The sequence below is a fragment of the Camelus dromedarius genome, chromosome 2 (assembly GCF_036321535.1).
Source record: "Camelus dromedarius isolate mCamDro1 chromosome 2, mCamDro1.pat, whole genome shotgun sequence".
NCBI lineage: Eukaryota > Metazoa > Chordata > Mammalia > Artiodactyla > Camelidae > Camelus > Camelus dromedarius.
The window spans coordinates 115,975,027-115,984,706 of NC_087437.1; the positions used below are offsets into that span (position 1 = coordinate 115,975,027).

A 9,680-nucleotide genomic window follows, 5' to 3' on the forward strand; every position below is an offset into this window, starting at 1 on the left:
GTGGAACATGAGTGGATAACTTGTTTCATATCTGAGCAAGACTTTTAAGAGCCATTGCTTAATTGGCTCTTAATTGGCATTCTCCTTTCCCTCTGACACTGGAATGGAATGTCCCAGATCAGATTGGTCTCATCCTGGATCCCAGAAGAAGACACTGAGGGGCAGAGCCACAGCTGACCAGCAAAAGCATGTAGCTTCGTGGAGAAGTAAATCTGTGTTTTGTAAGCCATTGAGAGATTGGAATTGCTGTTACTGCACCAAACGTAGTCAAAGCTGACAGATACACCTAGAACTTGATGCAAATGCCATTAATTATACACCAGAACTAGTGCTATTACTCACGAAATGACACTTTCCAGGCACACTGTCACACTTGCACACATTCCTATTAGATAATACAATGAAATTTAAAGCTTCATTTAAAAAAGTCTGTTTTTTCAGGGTAAAAACATTTTGGGTAGGAGACGGGTGATGCCTGTAAATTTAAAGGGAAAACTGCCTCAGCACCAGGATCAAAACTTAATTTATAGGTTTGTCTCTCACAATGTATATAAAATGTTCAGATTTAGTCTCTCTCCCCAACACAACATTGTTGGCAAAAATATGGATCCTATAGATGCAGTTGCTGGCTCATTTTGTAAAATTTTCACACTGGAAACCGCATTTCTGTGACTGGGAAGATGACTGGTGGTGAATATTTGTCAAAATCTACTCACTAAAAGAGAACACCAGTACTGCATGCTCCCTGGTCCTAAGTACAGCCATAAAGAGGAACCGTGAAGTGCGAGACTGAAGGGGTCACTGGGATTAATCTGACATGAACTCATCTGTAAAAACAGGAATTAAGTAGCCATTTCATTAAAACTTGGGGTTATCTTCACACATTGTAAGTAGGAAAGTTGATTAATAGCCTTAATGCATCGGGAAAAATAGAGATTTGAATGGCCATTTGGACATTGTGCATTGAGCAGAATCAGCCTCTGAGGCTTTGTTTAAATAACTATTCAGTTCAGTAATAAAGAAATAAATGAGTATCTGTAGTTGATTAGCAGGTATGGTTAGATCAAGACTATAGTTGAGGGAATACAGAATATTCTTTTTAAGATGACACTGTCCTTTATTTGAAGGAAATAACTTCATTAATTTGTGCTAGTAAAATGTTGTCAAGTATGTGTGTATTGCAGTACTTTGTCAGAAGAGAGTCAGAATACCATTCAGCACTGACTACAATTACCATGACCTCTTATTTCTATGGGACCCTAATTATTCCTAGGACTCATTATTTTAAATACATTTTAAAGTGTATTTTTATCCCAAATGACTTTATTTTATTTTTCTACCTCCCTAAAAACTTTAAGTATAGTGAAAGGGGGAAAAAAAACCCTGTTAATTCAACAGAAGTGTCTTGATAATTTTTCAACTTAACTACCAATTTCTCTTCTATTGGTATTAGTAAATTTAACAATTTTTTAAATATCCGGAGTGAACCAATTCTCTTTTGGTACTTAAATGAAAATTATTGAAAATAAAAGAAAGAAACAATAAATGCCATCTCAGTAAGCCAAATCCAAATTTGTTGAATTTAAACATTTCAATTCCACCAACCTCAAAGTTCTGATACAATGAACTAAAACAAAAACAAAAACAAACCTTGCTTTGAAAAGTATTATCACTTTAAATCTGATAAAAATAAATAACTGCCTTTTTCCCTGGCTCTTTTTCTGTGCCTTATTCTGGCTCTCCCTGGTCCATTTCCCTTATTAATCTACATATTACTTACATATCATTTGATTAAGGAAGATTTAATGAAAAAGAGAAGAGCTTTATCTTGTCCGCCTGCTTATTTTGATAAAGAGGGTTTATCTTGTCTTCATGAAAATTCACATTAGCAACATCCAACCCTTGAGGAAAGTAACACTTTCTACCTGTGAAGATCAGCGAATGGCATTAAACTTCTACAAGGCTGTATTTACCTATTTTTAATCTCCAATGATGTTTTCCCTATTGCTTAAAATACCTTTTCTCATGTTTTATTTTCTTTTTATCCTGTAAAGTAAGGGTAATTTGTGAGAAGGTAGGGAGGAATATGAGAGTAAATTAAAGCATTTTTATACACTCAAAGGAAACAGCATATGCCAGTCCTATGTATTAAATAAAGACCCGGTTTGTAATACAAGTGAATATACTGTTTACTGATGGTTAGGACATACCAAAGTGGGGTATGAAAATGATTGTTTTAAAAATTACAAAATGGCTCCAAGTGCACAGGAATAAAATTAAGTTGCTCTCCTTAACAAATCCTACTTGAAATGGGTAAACCAATTATTTTAGAGTATGCTATTGACTGCTATCAGGACATAATGACCGTTTGCTCGGCAATTAGCCACCCAGGAAGAAAGCAAGTCATAGTTTGGTAAATTAGCGCTGAATACAGGAACATGGAATCCACCAGAACCAAAGATTACTGACTGAGTAGTTTCTTATACCTAGATTACTTATATTCCCATCTTTTTTTTAATTCATGAGAAAAATTGAACTTTAGAACTCACAAATACATTACTTTGTTTATCTAATGATCAGTATTCTTGTCTGGCTTTATCTTCGTAAGTAATGTCTACTTCCCTTCTGCTGATAGCATCAGATGGAGTATTGCTGCTTTGTTTAAGTCCTAATAATACTCCATTCATCACTTCTGTCTACTTTGGGTAGCAACTATTTTATAAATTAGACTATAGATAAACTTGTCAATATCCATCAGGAACTGAAATGTAAAACATAGTGTAATATCTCACCCTTTGCCCAGATTTAGAATAGATTGCTTCTGCCTTCACTAGCGATCATGGAAAAAAAAAAAAAAAAGACAGGAAAGTATAAACATACTGCTTTATCCAAGTCCTTACTGCTCTACATGCATCATCTCTACATGCCCAGCAAGGAAAACCAGGATACATCTTGTTTACCTTCATAAACAGCAAACCAGAACTAGCTCAAGACCACAAGGGCAGAAAGGCGTCCTAAAAAGAGAATGGCAGCCTTTCCATCCAGTTGCCAAACCTTGACTGGGTTCTGCAGTTCAAATTGTGCCTTGTAACACCTGGATGCCCAGTTTAAAAGCTTTCTATTCAAAGTGTGACTGCCACCTTCCTCTACTATTTTTCCTCATCAGTATCGGCCCCCAGGAGGGGGTGTGTGAAGACCCGGTATCAAAGATGAGGGGAGCAGGGCTGAGACCATCCTTGTCCAAGGTGAAGGCAGAATGGTGAGAGGGACTTACCTGTTTTCCCTGTAAGAATGTTGAAATGGAACTGGAGTGATAAAAAAGTATCCCCTCTTGCACAGTTTCTTCCTTGTTTCTATTAAGAAAAGTGACTCCTCCTCTGCTTCCTGTGCCTGCCAGCTTGGAAATGTAGTCACTGTGCTCACATGCTGACTCGAAGTTTGTCCCTGGGTTTCATCTCACTAACATGCCCTTTCCCTTTCCTGGAGCTCACCAGCTCTGCTGAGAAGTCTGTCAGGTCTGCACTAAGAGTGAAATGTTTCTCCACCCTCCCGGGTCTCAGGACACCTAGACGGGAGCTGGTTGGCTGGTATATCGCTGACCACGGTGCTCCCACAGCGCCTTCTGCCATCTACTCCTGACAAAAAGTTAGAGAGGAGAGCCAGAGGGTGAGGAACGAATGAACGCTTTTGAAGCCAAAGGGACTCAGTTGAAAGTAGACAACTCACATCAGGGACTGATCCATGGTGTGTGTGTGTGCGTGTGCGTGTGTGTTTGTGTGTTTGTGTGTGTGTGTGTGTGTGTGTGTGTGTGTGTGTGTTTGTGTGTGTGTGTCCCTTTTCTCCCCTGAGAACGGGATTTTCCCCATTCTCAGTTCAGCTCGGATCGTTTTGCTGTTTCAATGTTCTTGATTTTGAATAGCAATTCTGATGCACGGCCATGCGTGAAATGGATGATTTGCAAGCTTCCCTATCCCACGCAGTTCCGTGGATAATCTTACAACCAGATTCCTCACGGGCAAGGGAATCGTTCCTTTATAGAAAGTGACTGGCTTCCCGGGACCCAGGGAACTCACAGTGCTCACTGTGGCAGCCGACCGGGAGGAGGTGGGAACCCGGGTGCCGGTGCTCTGGCCTTGGTGCTGAATCAGGGACCCGCTGCCCAACCATCTCAGCGGCCCCTGGTCAACTTTGGGAGGTTTGATGGGGAATGGTCAGTTCTAGGCGCCCTCTTGCTGGCCGCAAGCAGGAAGCTGGGCGAAGTCTATGCCCTAAGACCCTCCGCAGGGTACGCGGCTGCCTTATTTCTTTGCTTGTAGCTGGGAAAGTTTTGTCCAACGTTTATTTGTTAACTGGAGCTGCCTTCTCCCCTCCCACCTGGGTCGCCATGGATACTTGAGCTCTTTCTCTCTTTCTCCAGGCAAAATTGGCGAAGCTTAGTTAGCTCAGCCCTGACTATAGCAAACCCCTTCTTCTTTCGAGGCAGCTCCTGAGCATCCCCTTCCTCCGTTTTTCAGCAGAAGAAAGATAGGCAGGGAACGGTGCTAGCGGGAATGTGGCATTGCACCCTGTTCTGTGGGGGTTGCTTGGGGCCACCAGACTTTGGATAAAGCCAGGCAGGAGACATTCTAAACATATAATAAATCTCCAACTCCCAAACACTGGAGTTTTCTCTCCCCCTCCCCTTCCTTTTTTTGGGAGTGGAGGCGGGATTCTTTGGAAAATTCTGGTATTTTTTTTTTTTCTCCACGAATCTCACCCCATTACTGTGGCTGTTTCTATCAAGATGTGTTTCCTCCCTAAAAGTGTCTCCATATTGAACCTGGTACAAGAGATATACCTGTGGATTGACCCAAGATTTTATTGGGTTTTGGGAATACTGCTGTTATGTCTGTTAAAAACTGATCCAAGCTTAATGTTTTGATGCAAATGAAAATATAACCAGGGGGAAGCAAGCCAGCAGATTGATCCAACCCCCTAAATGCAGTAAACACTTCATTTTATCAGAAAATTTTGTTTGTTTGTTTGTTTTATTTTTCTTTTCCAATTAAAAAATAATTCAGTTCACTCTAGGGAGAGCTTCCTATCCACTGTTGATAGTCATATCACATCTCTTGTTATATTGACAAGGAACAGTTAGGAGTTATTGTTTCCCATTCTCGGCTTGTTTTTCCCCACCCCTCACTTTTTCTGTTCTTCCTTCTCATGTTCCTCTCTCTGTCTATCTGTCTGTCTGTCTCTCTCTTTCTCCTCTATGCAAAGAAGAACAAGGATACAGCTTTCCACAAAGACAACGGGCTTTTCCCAACTGTAAATGACTACACTGCAAGCCGCCCCTGTCAGTTAATCCGTGCATTTCATCTTTGCCAACGGATGCTGAAACGCTGTCTGTAATAACTGACTGGGTTTCTTTGAGCCCAGAGCGTGCAGACCCCTCCTCTCCCCGCCACCTCCCCTTGTGAGTTTTCAGTTGCTAATGAAAACCGTATGAAACAGATTTCCCTTCTGTTATGTAACCGGCTTCTCCCTCGCCTTTCCCTTGACTTGGGCATCCAGTTTCTCATCAGAGTGGAGATGCATGCAGCGGCGGCGGAGCCTGGGGAGGGGGAGGTGGGGACCTGAGGGCACAGAACCTCTTGCCCAGATTGATGCCAGCTTCTCGCCTTCGAGCAACTCCGAGCACCTCTTACCTTGCCGCGGACTGGGTGGCTTCATTCGATCATGATCTCTTCTCTTGGAATGGAGCAAGATTTAGTAATTCACTACACGATGGATGGCGAAGGAAAAAAAAAAAAGCAAAGGAAAGAAAAACTGGAATCAGATGGTCAAATTTCACATCGGCCCCGGGAGGCTATTAGGAGACTCCATTCTCCTCGCTGTGCATCAAGCTCTGGGTCTCGCTTCCAGATTCCCTCGCATCCCCACCCCTCCGCCAGCCCAGCCTCTCCGGCCAGGTGCGGCCGTCTTCAAAGGGGGTCCCTCTGGCCGAGAGCGGAGAGGAGGGCTGGGCGCGGGGGCCAACCGAGGGGCGGAGGGGTGTGTTCTGGGGCAGGGGCGGAGGAGGGAGACCGGGTGGAGGGAAGGGGGAAAAGCCAAGAGTGGCGGAAAAAAAAATCCCCGGCTGGGAGAAAAGTGATGGACCACGCAGGGAGACGTCATGAAAGCCGCAGATTCAAAGAATGCTACTCAGTTCCAGCCGACTGGCTGAGCCCGGCTGTCAGCGCACGAACCGACGCGGCTCCGGGGATAAAAGCGAGCGCAGCGCCGCGCGCTGGAGAGAAGCGGCCACACAGTACCTTCCGGAGGAGCAGTGGGCGGGGACCCGGAGGGATGGAGCGGGAGTCCTGGAGACGCCCACCCGCGTCCCATTATCTCCGTCATTGTCGCGCCGCGTGGACCAAGTTGGTAGGTGGGGAGGTAGGGGGCAATCCTCCGAACCGACAGCCCCTGCCCCCAACTCGAGTCGGCGCGGAAACAGCCAAGTCAAGCCCCACCCCTCCAATACGAAACGAAATGTGGGGCGCTCGGTGCCGGGGGTAGATTTTGGGTTTAGCCTCGGGTTCCCACCTTTCCCCAGGTCGCTAAGTAAGTTATTCTCCTGGAAATGCCTGGAATGCAGGAAAGCTGAAACTCAGGGATCAGTTTTCGACTGCTGTTTGGAGGGATTCCTTCTTTAATGTTTTGTGACAGAAGGAGAAAGAGGCTCTTGTCACTGTCTCCCTCTGGGTTGAAAGGGAGAGTCAGCCTGGGGCGCGGAAGCCTGAGCGCCCACTGTCCACGTGGCCGGGAGGGGGCGCAGCGAGCGGGCTGGGTGGGAGCGGAAGCGCCCTCCCCAGAGCTTCGCCCACCTCGACCCAGCCAGCTGCTCCATCCATTTCATTGCGTCCACGGCGTCCCCGCTGCTGCTTCACCCGGGCCCTAACCCCGGTGTCTCTGTTCCGCGGCACTGGAGATGGAGAAAGGAACTGGATTATTTTACACAAAATCCAGATTGCCTTCGAAGTTGACTTTATCAGACCCTGCCCAACTGTCTCCTCCTCATTCTGATTTTTAAACTTGCTTTGTATTGTTCCAAGGAGCACCCCCACAGCGTTTCCCTCTGCCTCCCCTCTTTTTCTAACCATCTTCCCAAGCCGTATTTCCACATCTCCAAAGCGATTCCACACAACTTGCTCCTTCCCTGCCCAGTTCACTCTTTTATGCCATCTTTTCCCTAGGGACACAGGGTGGACATCCAAACTGTGAGAGCAATGAATATCACTGGGGGATAATTCTGTAATGGCCCTTTCAGGAGCTGACTACCCTTGTGCCATTCTGTAAAGTGGCTTTCCTTCCACAAGATACAGAGTCTCCATCTCCAAGAAGGGGACCTTATTCAAGAGCAAGTTCTGTTCAAGACCTCTTATTTCCAAGATTGTTTTGTTCTACATTCATGCATTGTAATTACACAGCAAGTCATCCCTTCAAGAATGCTGTCTGCTGTCTAAGGATGCCTTTGATAAGGACAGGGGTTTGCCTCAAATTTGCGTCGTCAGTTATGTGCAGATCAACCACACCCACAGCCCGTGAACTCATAATTTTTTTTGACCTTCCCTAAGGGGGTGTAATCTCACTTTCTGTTACTTCTAAGTCACATATCCCATATATGAAGATATCAGCGTATGTAATATGTGATTTTTATGCTCCATAGTGCTTGCCAGGTCTAGTGATTTTGTCAGAGATAAAGATTGACAAAGGACAACTGGACTCAACAATCTCTGAGGCATCCTGGAGTAAGGATGAGAGATGAAAGATTTTGGTGGAAACAGCCCTAGAACATTTGAAAAAAAAACTGCCATGGACGGCAGTCATCTAAAGAGTATTCTGTACAGTCTGTGAAGCTGCTAAGGATATGTCTGCTAATTTTGATTATGTTGGTTTCATAATGAAACCATGATTTCACAAATTTCTTTCTTACAAGACATCAGACTCAATAAGTAAGTCAAGAGAGAATAAAACCTACCTGTCTCCTTTGAACACTTTGAAAACTGCCCTAACTGGAAACAGCAGCCAGGGTGATGTGGGCTGCGGCTCTTACTGAGTGGTGGGTAAGAGTTGGTGTTGAGTGACGTGGTTCACATACGCATGCCATGGGATTTGATTAACACCAGAGACAAGAACAATTGGCCTAACTGAATTCATTGATTCCTGAGAGAGCCCAGTGATTGGCATGGATGTCACCAGGAGTCTCGGTGACGTCAGAAAATCAGGCAAGATGTGCTTTGGAGCTGCCCACTGCAGCTCCTCTGAGCTCCCAGGAGCCCCGTCTCTCGGGCTACGCTGTGTTCAGCATGTCTGGCATCTCACTGATATGTCTCTTTTATGATCTTAGGTGAAGGCAAGGGCTGGGGGGTGGGGATTCCATCCTTTAGCATGTTCAGTCTCTGTCTCTGGGGAGGTTAGGGCTCCAAAGCTGACAAAGTCAGTGGCTTCTAGGATTGATTGATTCTTTTAAACAGATGGGACTGGATTCTCCCCCACGTATTGAACGGGAATAGAAGCTTATTAGCTACCAAAAGTGATGAACTGAATTATCTTGACTGGGTGTCATTTGTTCCAGGTAATCTCGTTTTTCTCCATTATCGATTGTGGCAATTTAAAACCCAATCTATCTGCCTCGTCCACGTGTAGCTCTGGCTCTGCTCTGGGCAAGCTGACATTAGAACCAGGGTGGGTGGCTCCTTCTGGTCTGTCTTGCCTTTACTTCTGTCTCCTTGTTTTACGTTTAAGAATTTAGGCTGTTGTGGAAACCAAGTTCCTCTTCCAATTCACTTCCCCTACCCACCTCTCTTCAGCAAAAGAAAACAAAACAAACAAAAAACCCTACAAAAACCATCTTTAGGATTAAGAGATAGATGTATAATTTTAAAGGAACTTACTTTAACTAAAAAAAGGACTTCTTTAAGGGTATCAAGAAAGACACATTTAAAAAATACTCTATTCTGCAACTCTACTTCCAATGGACTGGATGGATTTCATCCTGTTTCTTATTTGGGGACTATCTATAAAGAATTGCTGTATTTCCTTTTTAGATTTTAATTATAAATTTGGAGATATATTCTTAATAAATACCTCCAGGGGAAAAATTCAGTACTTTTGCTAAGAAGGAGGTTTCAGATTTTTTTTTTGGCTCCATAGCATGGTGGGCATTTTAGTGCAGATCTATAGCATTTTTGTTCTCCAGTTAGTTATTACTTTCCCTTTTTTGGGGGATACCTTTCATTTCCTACCCATTTTCCTTACTTTGGAATTCTTTTCACTATTCCTAATAACATTGGATTATAAGTGCTTATAAACATTTTGAAGTTATACATTTTAATTTCTTTCCCTGACTTGATAAATGTGTGCATTCTGAAGACTCATTTGATAAATTCTTTCTTGTAGAATGCTTTATTAGTTCATCATTTGGAAGGTATTATTCTTTTTAATCATGGTGTACCCTCCAAGGAATCCATCAAAATGCAATTTAAAAAATCATAATAACTTCAGATATAATATTTCAAAAGGCCACAGGAGGTGATGATTACAAACAATTGCATAAATTAGTCTTCTTGTACCTCTTCCTGGAAATAATTTTAATTAACATGAAATCTGCACAGCGGAAACACTGAAGGCTTAAACAAAGGAATTGAATTTATAAGATG

At 43.6% G+C, this 9,680-nt stretch overlaps 1 protein-coding gene across 1 annotated transcript in view; it reads right to left on the minus strand.

The window, feature by feature from the left end:
* The window catches only part of KCNJ6 (potassium inwardly rectifying channel subfamily J member 6), a 256,348-nt gene extending 249,964 nt beyond the window's left edge, over window positions 1-6,384 (minus strand). Inside the window, exon 1 of the mRNA XM_010997616.3 lies at window positions 5,688-6,384. The gene's annotated coding sequence lies outside the window, so the exon portion shown is untranslated. The remainder of the gene's footprint in view (window positions 1-5,687) is intronic.
* Between the last annotated feature and the right edge of the window lie 3,296 nt (window positions 6,385-9,680).